Source organism: Acartia tonsa, chromosome 14 (genome assembly GCF_053477335.1).
Source record: "Acartia tonsa isolate MP-2025a chromosome 14, ASM5347733v1, whole genome shotgun sequence".
Classification (NCBI taxonomy): Eukaryota; Metazoa; Arthropoda; class Copepoda; order Calanoida; family Acartiidae; genus Acartia; species Acartia tonsa.
Window position 1 is genome coordinate 16520896 of NC_137273.1, and position 8692 is coordinate 16529587.

The 8692-nt window shown below is 32.1% G+C and overlaps 1 long non-coding RNA gene across 2 annotated transcripts; it reads right to left on the reverse strand.

The window, feature by feature from the left end:
* Positions 1–5355: 5355 nt before the first annotated feature.
* Positions 5356–6642, reverse strand: LOC145305245 (uncharacterized). 2 transcript variants are annotated; one of them, XR_013874550.1, is made up of 3 exons: positions 6614–6642; positions 6413–6469; positions 5356–5670 (listed from the first exon to the last, which is right to left on the reverse strand). It is a non-coding gene; the product is annotated as an uncharacterized LOC145305245 (long non-coding RNA). The 2 variants fall into 2 exon arrangements; XR_013874551.1 differs by having other exon boundaries at positions 5358–5670; positions 6585–6641.
* Positions 6643–8692: the final 2050 nt, after the last annotated feature.

Sequence of the window (8692 nt, forward strand, 5' to 3'; positions counted from 1 at the left end):
ACAAATATGGGGACTTTAGTGAATTTTGATTAGTTGATTTATTAAGTTGAGTGTCAAACTTTTTAACAAGTAATTTTAATCTACAGAAGGAGTAATTTTGTGTATCATCATTGGGGATGTACATCAATTTATCAGACATTGTCTTATCCCTTTAGATCCCTACTATCCACAAATTGCGCAGCAATAACAATTGAACAAAATTTCTAAAGAGAAAAAGCAGTACCAAATAAAGATAATTTATTCATGCTTATTATATTGTATTGAAAAAAATGCGTTATTCAGTTCTAGGAAGAATTATAGGCATAGACGTTCAAGGGGGGGAGGGTAAAGTGGGGATTACCCCCCCCCCAAACGAACCCAAATAATTTTTTTTTCATTCCCCCCCCCCCCAAAAAAAAAAAAAAAATTGCCATTTTACCCCCCCTTAAAAAAATGTTACCCCCCCCCCAAAAAAAAAGCTTGGATGCCCCTGATCATAGGGATTATAAAAAAAGGATGACAACATTCATAAGTAAAAAGATCTGCTCTACTGGTACCAACAGAGTTTTGGGACTTGATTATAAGGACTGTAAAATATACCGGTAACCAAAGTTTTTCAATCACGCTCTTTCATACATTGGCTTGAAAATTTTGCATACTATTATGAAATTATAATAGTTCGGTATAAGCTATGAGTGTATTCAGTTTGAAACTTTTGATTTTAACTCACAGAAGGGGTAACTCTGTTTATCATCATTTGAACTTTTCTTTTATGGATGTTGTCATCCTTGTTATTTTTTTAAACCTGTGCCCCTTTATCAACAAATATAATCAAAATCCAGGGAGGGAGGGGACAATGGGCTGTTTATTGCGCCAGTCCCCAAACTTTTATGATAAAGTTTTCTTATTCCTTGGCTCAACAACTTTTAGGATTTTTATTGAATTTGGATTGGTTGGTTTATTAAGTTGAATGTCTAAACGTTTCAACCATTAATTGTAATCTACAGAAGGTGTAATTTTGTGTATCATGATTGGGAATGTATACCAATTTATCGGCTATTGTCTTATCCCTTAAGATCCCTGATAAAAATCAAGAATATCGTATGATGATGGTACTCTTTTTTAGCCCTATAACAAAATCAGCTATTTTCACGGGTAAGGAGATATGTAAGTGAAAAAGCAAGCAAGGACAGTTATAAGCAATAATAGCGAACTTAATTACTATAAAATAGATTTGTGGTCTCGTATTAATTGCATCTTGTTAGGTTGGTTAGGTTAGACAAAATGTTAACCTCTACAGGAACTGGAATGGTTATCAATCGTATTATAGACAGCTTTCCTCGGATATTAAAATACAAATCTATAGGTTTAAAACCAGTTTCGTTAGCCCCTTGGGGACAAAGGCCCGGTCTAACTAAACTGTTATCAATTTTGTGATTTATATTTTAATATTCCAGGAAAACTATCTCTAATACGATGCTAAACATGATTTTTCAGTATGGCTGAGAATCAGTTATACCCGCGGATATTAATTGGTTTCGAAGCAATACTGGAAATGATTTTAAAAAAACAAAAAATGGGGAGGGGGGATTCGGTGGTCAAGAAGTAGGTGTAAGTGAAAGCATAAAAACCTTTCGGCGTTATCTTAGAAACATTTCTAACAATTTTTGACAATTTTAACATATTCTTTCCCTCCTGATAATAACGGTAGTGTATTTATTCTACCAAAAAAAATCAAGTTGAAATTGTTGCCTACACTATTTCTTATTTATAAACAAGGATGATTACATCCATAAAAGCTCTGAAACGGTAGGACAAACAAACATTAACATTTGTAGAGTGACAGAACTGTAAGTCAATTCGTTAAAAAACTGCTGAAATACAGAATAATGCTTAAGGAGATACTTACACAATTGTAGAGTTGCTACGCTTTCTAAATCGTACCTTAATACTACAGGAGTCACCATGCATAGCTTGAAAAGTCATTCGTTCAGGACAGACCAACCCTAATTATAGATAAGCTTCGCTTTTAAAAAGACCTTTCCAAAGACACCTTAACTAGGTTTCTAACTCAATCCTTGCCAATTTGGCATAGAAAAGACAGACCCATGAAACATTGTGACATGATGGCTCTGTTTAGTTCTCAATGTTGGTCAGGTCTTACTTTTTTATGCCAAATTGACTAGGAATGAGTTAGAAACCTTTTAGGAAAATCTTTAAATAATGCCCCATCAAAAACTTTAAAAGGGGTCTATCTACAAGATTTTAAGTATTTTAGACATTTATTAATTCTCCTGGTAAAGAAAATTCTCCACAAGGGCCAGGTCTCGAGCTGTAGTGCTTTAGCATGACACTAGTCGCCTGAAGTGAAAAGCAGTTTTTGAAAAGGGCTATCTGATATATGATAACAGATTATGATAGATACATATAATGTAGCATAAGAACAAAAGAAAAAAAAAATATTTGGAATTATGATAAAGTCAACCAAAACACATTCATTAACTTGCAATCTAAGTATTTTAAAATCAACACAAAAAAAGTGATTTAGAATTTAGAATAAGCTATTAATTTTTCATGAGTTGAAACCATACAATTAAACTTTAATAGACTTTCATCAATAATCACTTGGGCTATACAATTATTGTTACTTTTAAAGATTAATTAACATTTACAATAAAAAGTATCTAATCATACAGTTTATATTGGGTTAAAGGTCAAAATCTTTTTGCACAAAATTATATGTGCAAAAAATGTGACTTTAATATTATAAAATGAATTAAAAGGGAGATAAGGGCTGAAATAAAAGCAGAATCAGAATAATGAATTATCATAGTGTGAAAAAAATTATTTTTTTTCTCACATGTGCTCAATCATGTTGAGCATTCTGGCTCTCCTCTGTGGGGCTGCAGTACTGACTGGAGTCCAGGCTGAATGCCAGACAACAGCTGAAGGTTATACCTGGAGTTTCCAGGCTGACAGAGATGAAATGCTCCTGGACATACAAAGTGCTGAAGCATGTCTGTCATCCTGCTTTGAAGATCCCAATTGTAATGGCTACACATGGCTGACTGACGTTGTTGTTGATATTTGTTACAAATTCCAAGTCTTGGAGGGTCAGCACACCTGTTATGGATGCCACAGTGGAACAGTACCAACCATCTTCCATGAAGAAGCCTGCAAAGAAGATACATCACATCTTATATCAGTTGTGACAGCTGACTCATCTGACAGTTGCTACATCTCTTGTTTGGGTACTGATAGTTGTACTGGATTTACCTGGTACAATCAACTCACTTCTCTTCCCTACTACTGCTTCTTGTATGGAGAATGTGTGGATACCATACCATGTCTAGGATGTTCTAGTGGAATACTGAACTGTATTGGACAGTCAAGCACAACAGCAACATCTAGTACCACTACTACTAAGGCCACAACTACAACTTCTGCTACAACTTACACTTCAACTACAACAACTACAACTTCTGCTACAACTTACACTTCAACTACAACAACTACAACTACTACTGCTACAACTACAACAACTGCTTCTATTGCTACTTCAACAACTTCATCATTGTTGCCTGTGCCTCCTCAGTGCCAGCCGGACAGATACAGAATTCTCAATGACCCAACAAGAAATGAAGATCATGGGTATGAAGATTATTGTGATCGTGGTGGACACAGCTATACCAGCCCTGATTGGCATGGACCAGGATATTACAGAATAGAATCCCCAGCAGGAGACAAGATACCAACCTCATCACCTGGTATGGAACACTGTGGCACAAATGCACCTGGATGGATAAATGATGAAGAAGGAGCTATTGAACAGATGGAAGTTGGTGAGGAGATCACTCTTCAGGTTTGTTTTGAATGGAATAATGATTTGTGTAATTGGTCTACTGAAATCAAAGTCACATGTTGTAACAATTTTTTTGTTTACTACTTACCAAATACACCTGGTTGTAAGGAAAGATATTGTGCTTCCTTTGCTTGATTTTTATTCACTTTTCAATTTTTCTTTTTTGGTTGTGTTTTTTTTATTTATTTTATCTATGAAAATTATTAAACTTTAATAAATATTCAATTTTTATATGTATAATGTTTTTTACTTGATAGAATAGTTAGATTGAAAATAAACATTTTTACAAGGTTAAATAAAATATATAAAATAATAATTTTAGATTTTGCTTTATAAACATACTTTTTGATTTATAAAAATGAAGTATATTATTTTATAAGAATAATAACAATTGGAAAATGATTATATCTAATAGTAGCATGGCTTTTACATTATACTATACTATAATTATTTTAAATTATTCAATAATTTTAGATAATAATTATAAGAGAATTAAGTATGATGTATTTGTGTTCATTTGATTAACCAATATCCTTACTTGAAAAACTGCTTTGGTGCAAAAGTATGTCTTTAACATAACATAAACTCATAAAAAAATATATTGTTAAAGTAATATGTGTCAAAGTTACAAAAAAGAATTTTAAAAAGGTTCATTGGCTTTGAAGATTTTATCAACTTAGTAAAGCAGTAATCTTTGTAAAAGGTATAAAATTACTAGAAGATTCTTAAAGCCTAAATTGGTTTCAAAGCTTCATGCATCTAAAGTTCAGTAAATTATAGACTATTTTGTATTTCACCTACCTGTACAGAATACCCAGTAAATATAGAGATCCAATGCATTACAATCTAACAAGACACTAAAATGTGTTATAGTAAATTAAAATACAACAATAAATAAAGACACTGAAACCACTGCAATGTGTTCCAATATTGTTTAAAAAGCTTTTGATTGGCCCTGAGTAAGTTTTTGAATATTTTGTGGGGGGACTATTTTAGTCAGAGATTGTATTTTGACCACAAACAAACTTTTTAAAAACTTATATTTGGTACTAATTTCAGGTAATGTTATATTCAGAAAGGGTTAGGATAGCCCTTAAAATAGTACCTCTTATTAGGGAATACTACCTTAGTTACAGACATTTCAAAATGTTTTTTTCGTGGTCCAATGAAAATTTTGAAAATTTTCATTGCTTATGATAGAAATTTCAAAATTAAATTACGTCGTCTAGAAGCAAAATAAAAGCTTATTTTTATTATTAGCAATCAAAATCTTTCAAAATTTTCATTGTACTAAAAATATCCTTTTGAAATGTTTATAACTTTTTTGTTTCAAATTTTGGGTATTGGGTCTACTTGTGGCAGTCTTTCAGTAGTTAGAGCGGTATATTTCTTGCAGGGTTCCTTGAATAACATTTTATTTAAGTTATTTATAGTTTTAATTCTCAATTGTCAGGTAGAGTAAAAGAATTTAACATCTATAATGTGATTTGATTTACCTTAAAAGAATAAAAACACAATTTTTTAACTCCTATATTCTATACATTAAAAAATGAATACAATAAGTATATGTATGACATTATTATAAATTTTTTACTGCACTGATTGTAAATTAAAGAAGTGCTTTCTATTAATTTAAGGGCTAGCAAGACTAAAAGAGATCTAGGCTTAGTTTGCAACTTCTTCAGAGCTGGTTGTAGCTTTATCAGAGCATCAGAGCTGGACAGTTTTCTAAGGGCTGCAGAGATGATAGCAGCTTCACAAGAGCTTTCAGCTGGTTGTAGCTTTGATTCAAGCTCTAGTATTAACTATCCATTCTTATTCCTTTACCACTAAAAAAAAAGAATAATATCATTTTATTGATTTACCTCAATTACAAATTTAAAGTATGCATATAAACTAAAGGGAAAAGTTAGCTTTGATTGAAATTATAATATAATTAAAATTTTCTAAATCAATTAAGTGTTGACTATAACTATTTTTATTTTAAATGGTAGCTTTCAGTCTGTATCCAAAGATTTTATTTTAACACAAAAAACTCTTTTTCTTGCAGGTATAATCATGAAAAAATATCAATCAATTCTATTCTATGAAAAAGTAGCCTTAAGTTGAGAAAATAAAATAAAAAATCTAATAGATATGAAAGAAAACTATCAAGTGAAAAATTGTAATATAAAATTTAGAAATATATTCACAGGTCTAATTTAGCTTTTTAACTTCCAACATGTTGAAACTTAGATATCTTCCTGTTTATAGATTTTTAAAGCAACAGACTTTAATACTTTGGTGACTGGTTAGTGCAAACCTTATTAATAAATTTTTAATTTTGATAAAACTTGCAATGATTATAATTAATTTATTAAGTGAGCTACAGATATGCAGCAAATTCTTATAATTTAATTAAAAGAAAACCCTATGAAATGGATATTTTAAATTCATATCTCTTATCTTTCTAAGTAAACGTAATACATTAAGAAAAGCTATCAACTTAAAAAATGGACCCTAAAAAAACTTTAGTATAAAATCTAAAATCCTTTTTCCAGGTCTTATTTATTTTAACATTTTGTTTGCTACCTGCATATAGCAGTAAATGGAACCATCATTATGCTTTAGTCAGTACACAGTACACACCTAAAAAATTATTTTTTAACTACAAAATTTTTTATATTTTTGATGAATTTTCCAATGATTTTATAAATTTATCTAGGGTAAATGAATATATTTAATGCATTTCTCTTATCTTCACCAGTTATTGTTGGAGGAATAAAAATAAACCTTGTGCTTCTAAGACTAATTTATAACTGAGAGTAAATATAAAGAAAATTAATGTGCACACTTATGTAAATATTATATTGCCTCAATTTATAATCTTTTTTATGTACTATTCATTATTGTGTTTATGTCTAACATTCAAAAAACTGAAGGCAAATTAAAATCTTTTTTTGAAATATTTTTTAAATAGAATTCTCCTTTTCACTAGTTTTTGGATTTCAACATCAGTGTTTATATTGTATGAATTAAATTTTCATCCTCCTCCTGATTAAACCTGACTCTTGTCTGAAATGCTGTCTATAAAATTATTATTTCTTCAACTTTCTTTGGAAATAACTTACAATATAACTGTTATAGAATTTAATCAAAATGCCCTTGCTACCAGAGGATATTTCTTACATTTCAATAATTTGAAATTGAGTTTTGAAATTTTTATATTTAATAAGAAATATGAAACACAAAAAAAGTATCTAATGACACAGAGTTTACATGGGGCTTAAGGTCAAAATTTTTTGCACATAATAATGTGTGCAAAAAATGTGAATCCTATTATATAAAGTAGTAAGCGTTTTTTGTCTGTCCCAAAGGATCTCGCTAACCGCTGAACCAATATTGTTATCCTTTACAGTGAAGCTTCTTAAAGGTCCTGGGAAGGTTTTAAACTATTTTTCGAGAGGGTGTCTTAACACCCCTCTCCCCCCAAAAATAATTTTTATTACTCTTTGGAAACTCAAAAATAGGATAAGGTCGACTTTTCCTTCTCCTACCAGTGCATTGCCCCTAGAGGCTTCTAGGGGCGTAGCCGCTAGTATTTATATAGCATAATAGGAAGATAAGGGCTGAAATAAAAGCAGATTCAGAATAATGGTATATCACAGTGTGAAACATTGTTTTTACACATGTGTTCAATCATGTTGAACATACTTGCTCTCCTCTATGGAGCTGCAGTTCTGACTGGAGTCCAGGCTGAGTGCCAGACAACAGCAGAAGGTTTTACCTGGAGTTTCCAGGCTGACAGAGATGAAATGCTCCTGGACATACCTAGTTCTGAAGCTTGCCTGTCATCCTGCTTCAATGATCCTGATTGTAATGGCTACACATGGCTGACTGACGTTGTTGATGATATCTGCTACAAATTCCAAGTCTTGGAGGGTCAGCACACCTGTTATGGATGCCACAGTGGAACAGTACCAACCCTCTTCCATGAAGAAGCCTGCAAAGAAGATACATCACATCTTATAGCAGTTGTGACAGCAGACTCATCTGACAGTTGCTACATCTCTTGTTTGGGCACTAAGAGTTGTACTGGATTTACCTGGTACAATCAACTCACTTCTCTTCCTTACTACTGCTTCTTGTATGGTGAATGTGTGGATACCATACCATGTCTGGGATGTTCTAGTGGAACACTGAACTGTTTCGGACAGTCAAGCACAACAGCATCACCTAGTACCACTACAACTACAAATACAAGTACAACAACTACTACATCTACAACTACAACAACTACTACTGCTACAACTACAACTTCAACTACAACAACTACAACTACAACTACAACTACAACTACAACTACAACTACAACTACAACTACAACTACAACTACAACTACAACTACAACTACAACCACAACTACAACTACAACTACAACTACAACTACAACTACAACTACAACTACAACTACAACTACAACTACAACTACAACTACAACTACAACTACAACTACAACTACAACTACATCTACAACTACAACTACAACTACAACTACTACATCATCAACTGTACCTCCCCAGTGCCAGCCGGGTGGATATAACATTCTCAATGATCTATCAAGAAATATAAATGAAGGACATACCATGGGCATTATTGTGATAATTATGATTGGCCTGAGAATGAACTTAGCCCTGATTGGCATGGACCAGGATTTTACAGAATACAAGCACCAGCTGGAGACAAGATACCAACCTCAATTCCTTCTTTATTTCACTGTGGCACAGATTTACCTGGATGGATCAATGATGCAGAAGGAGCTATTGAACATATGGAAGTTGGACAAGAAATTATTGTGCAGGCTTGTTTTAA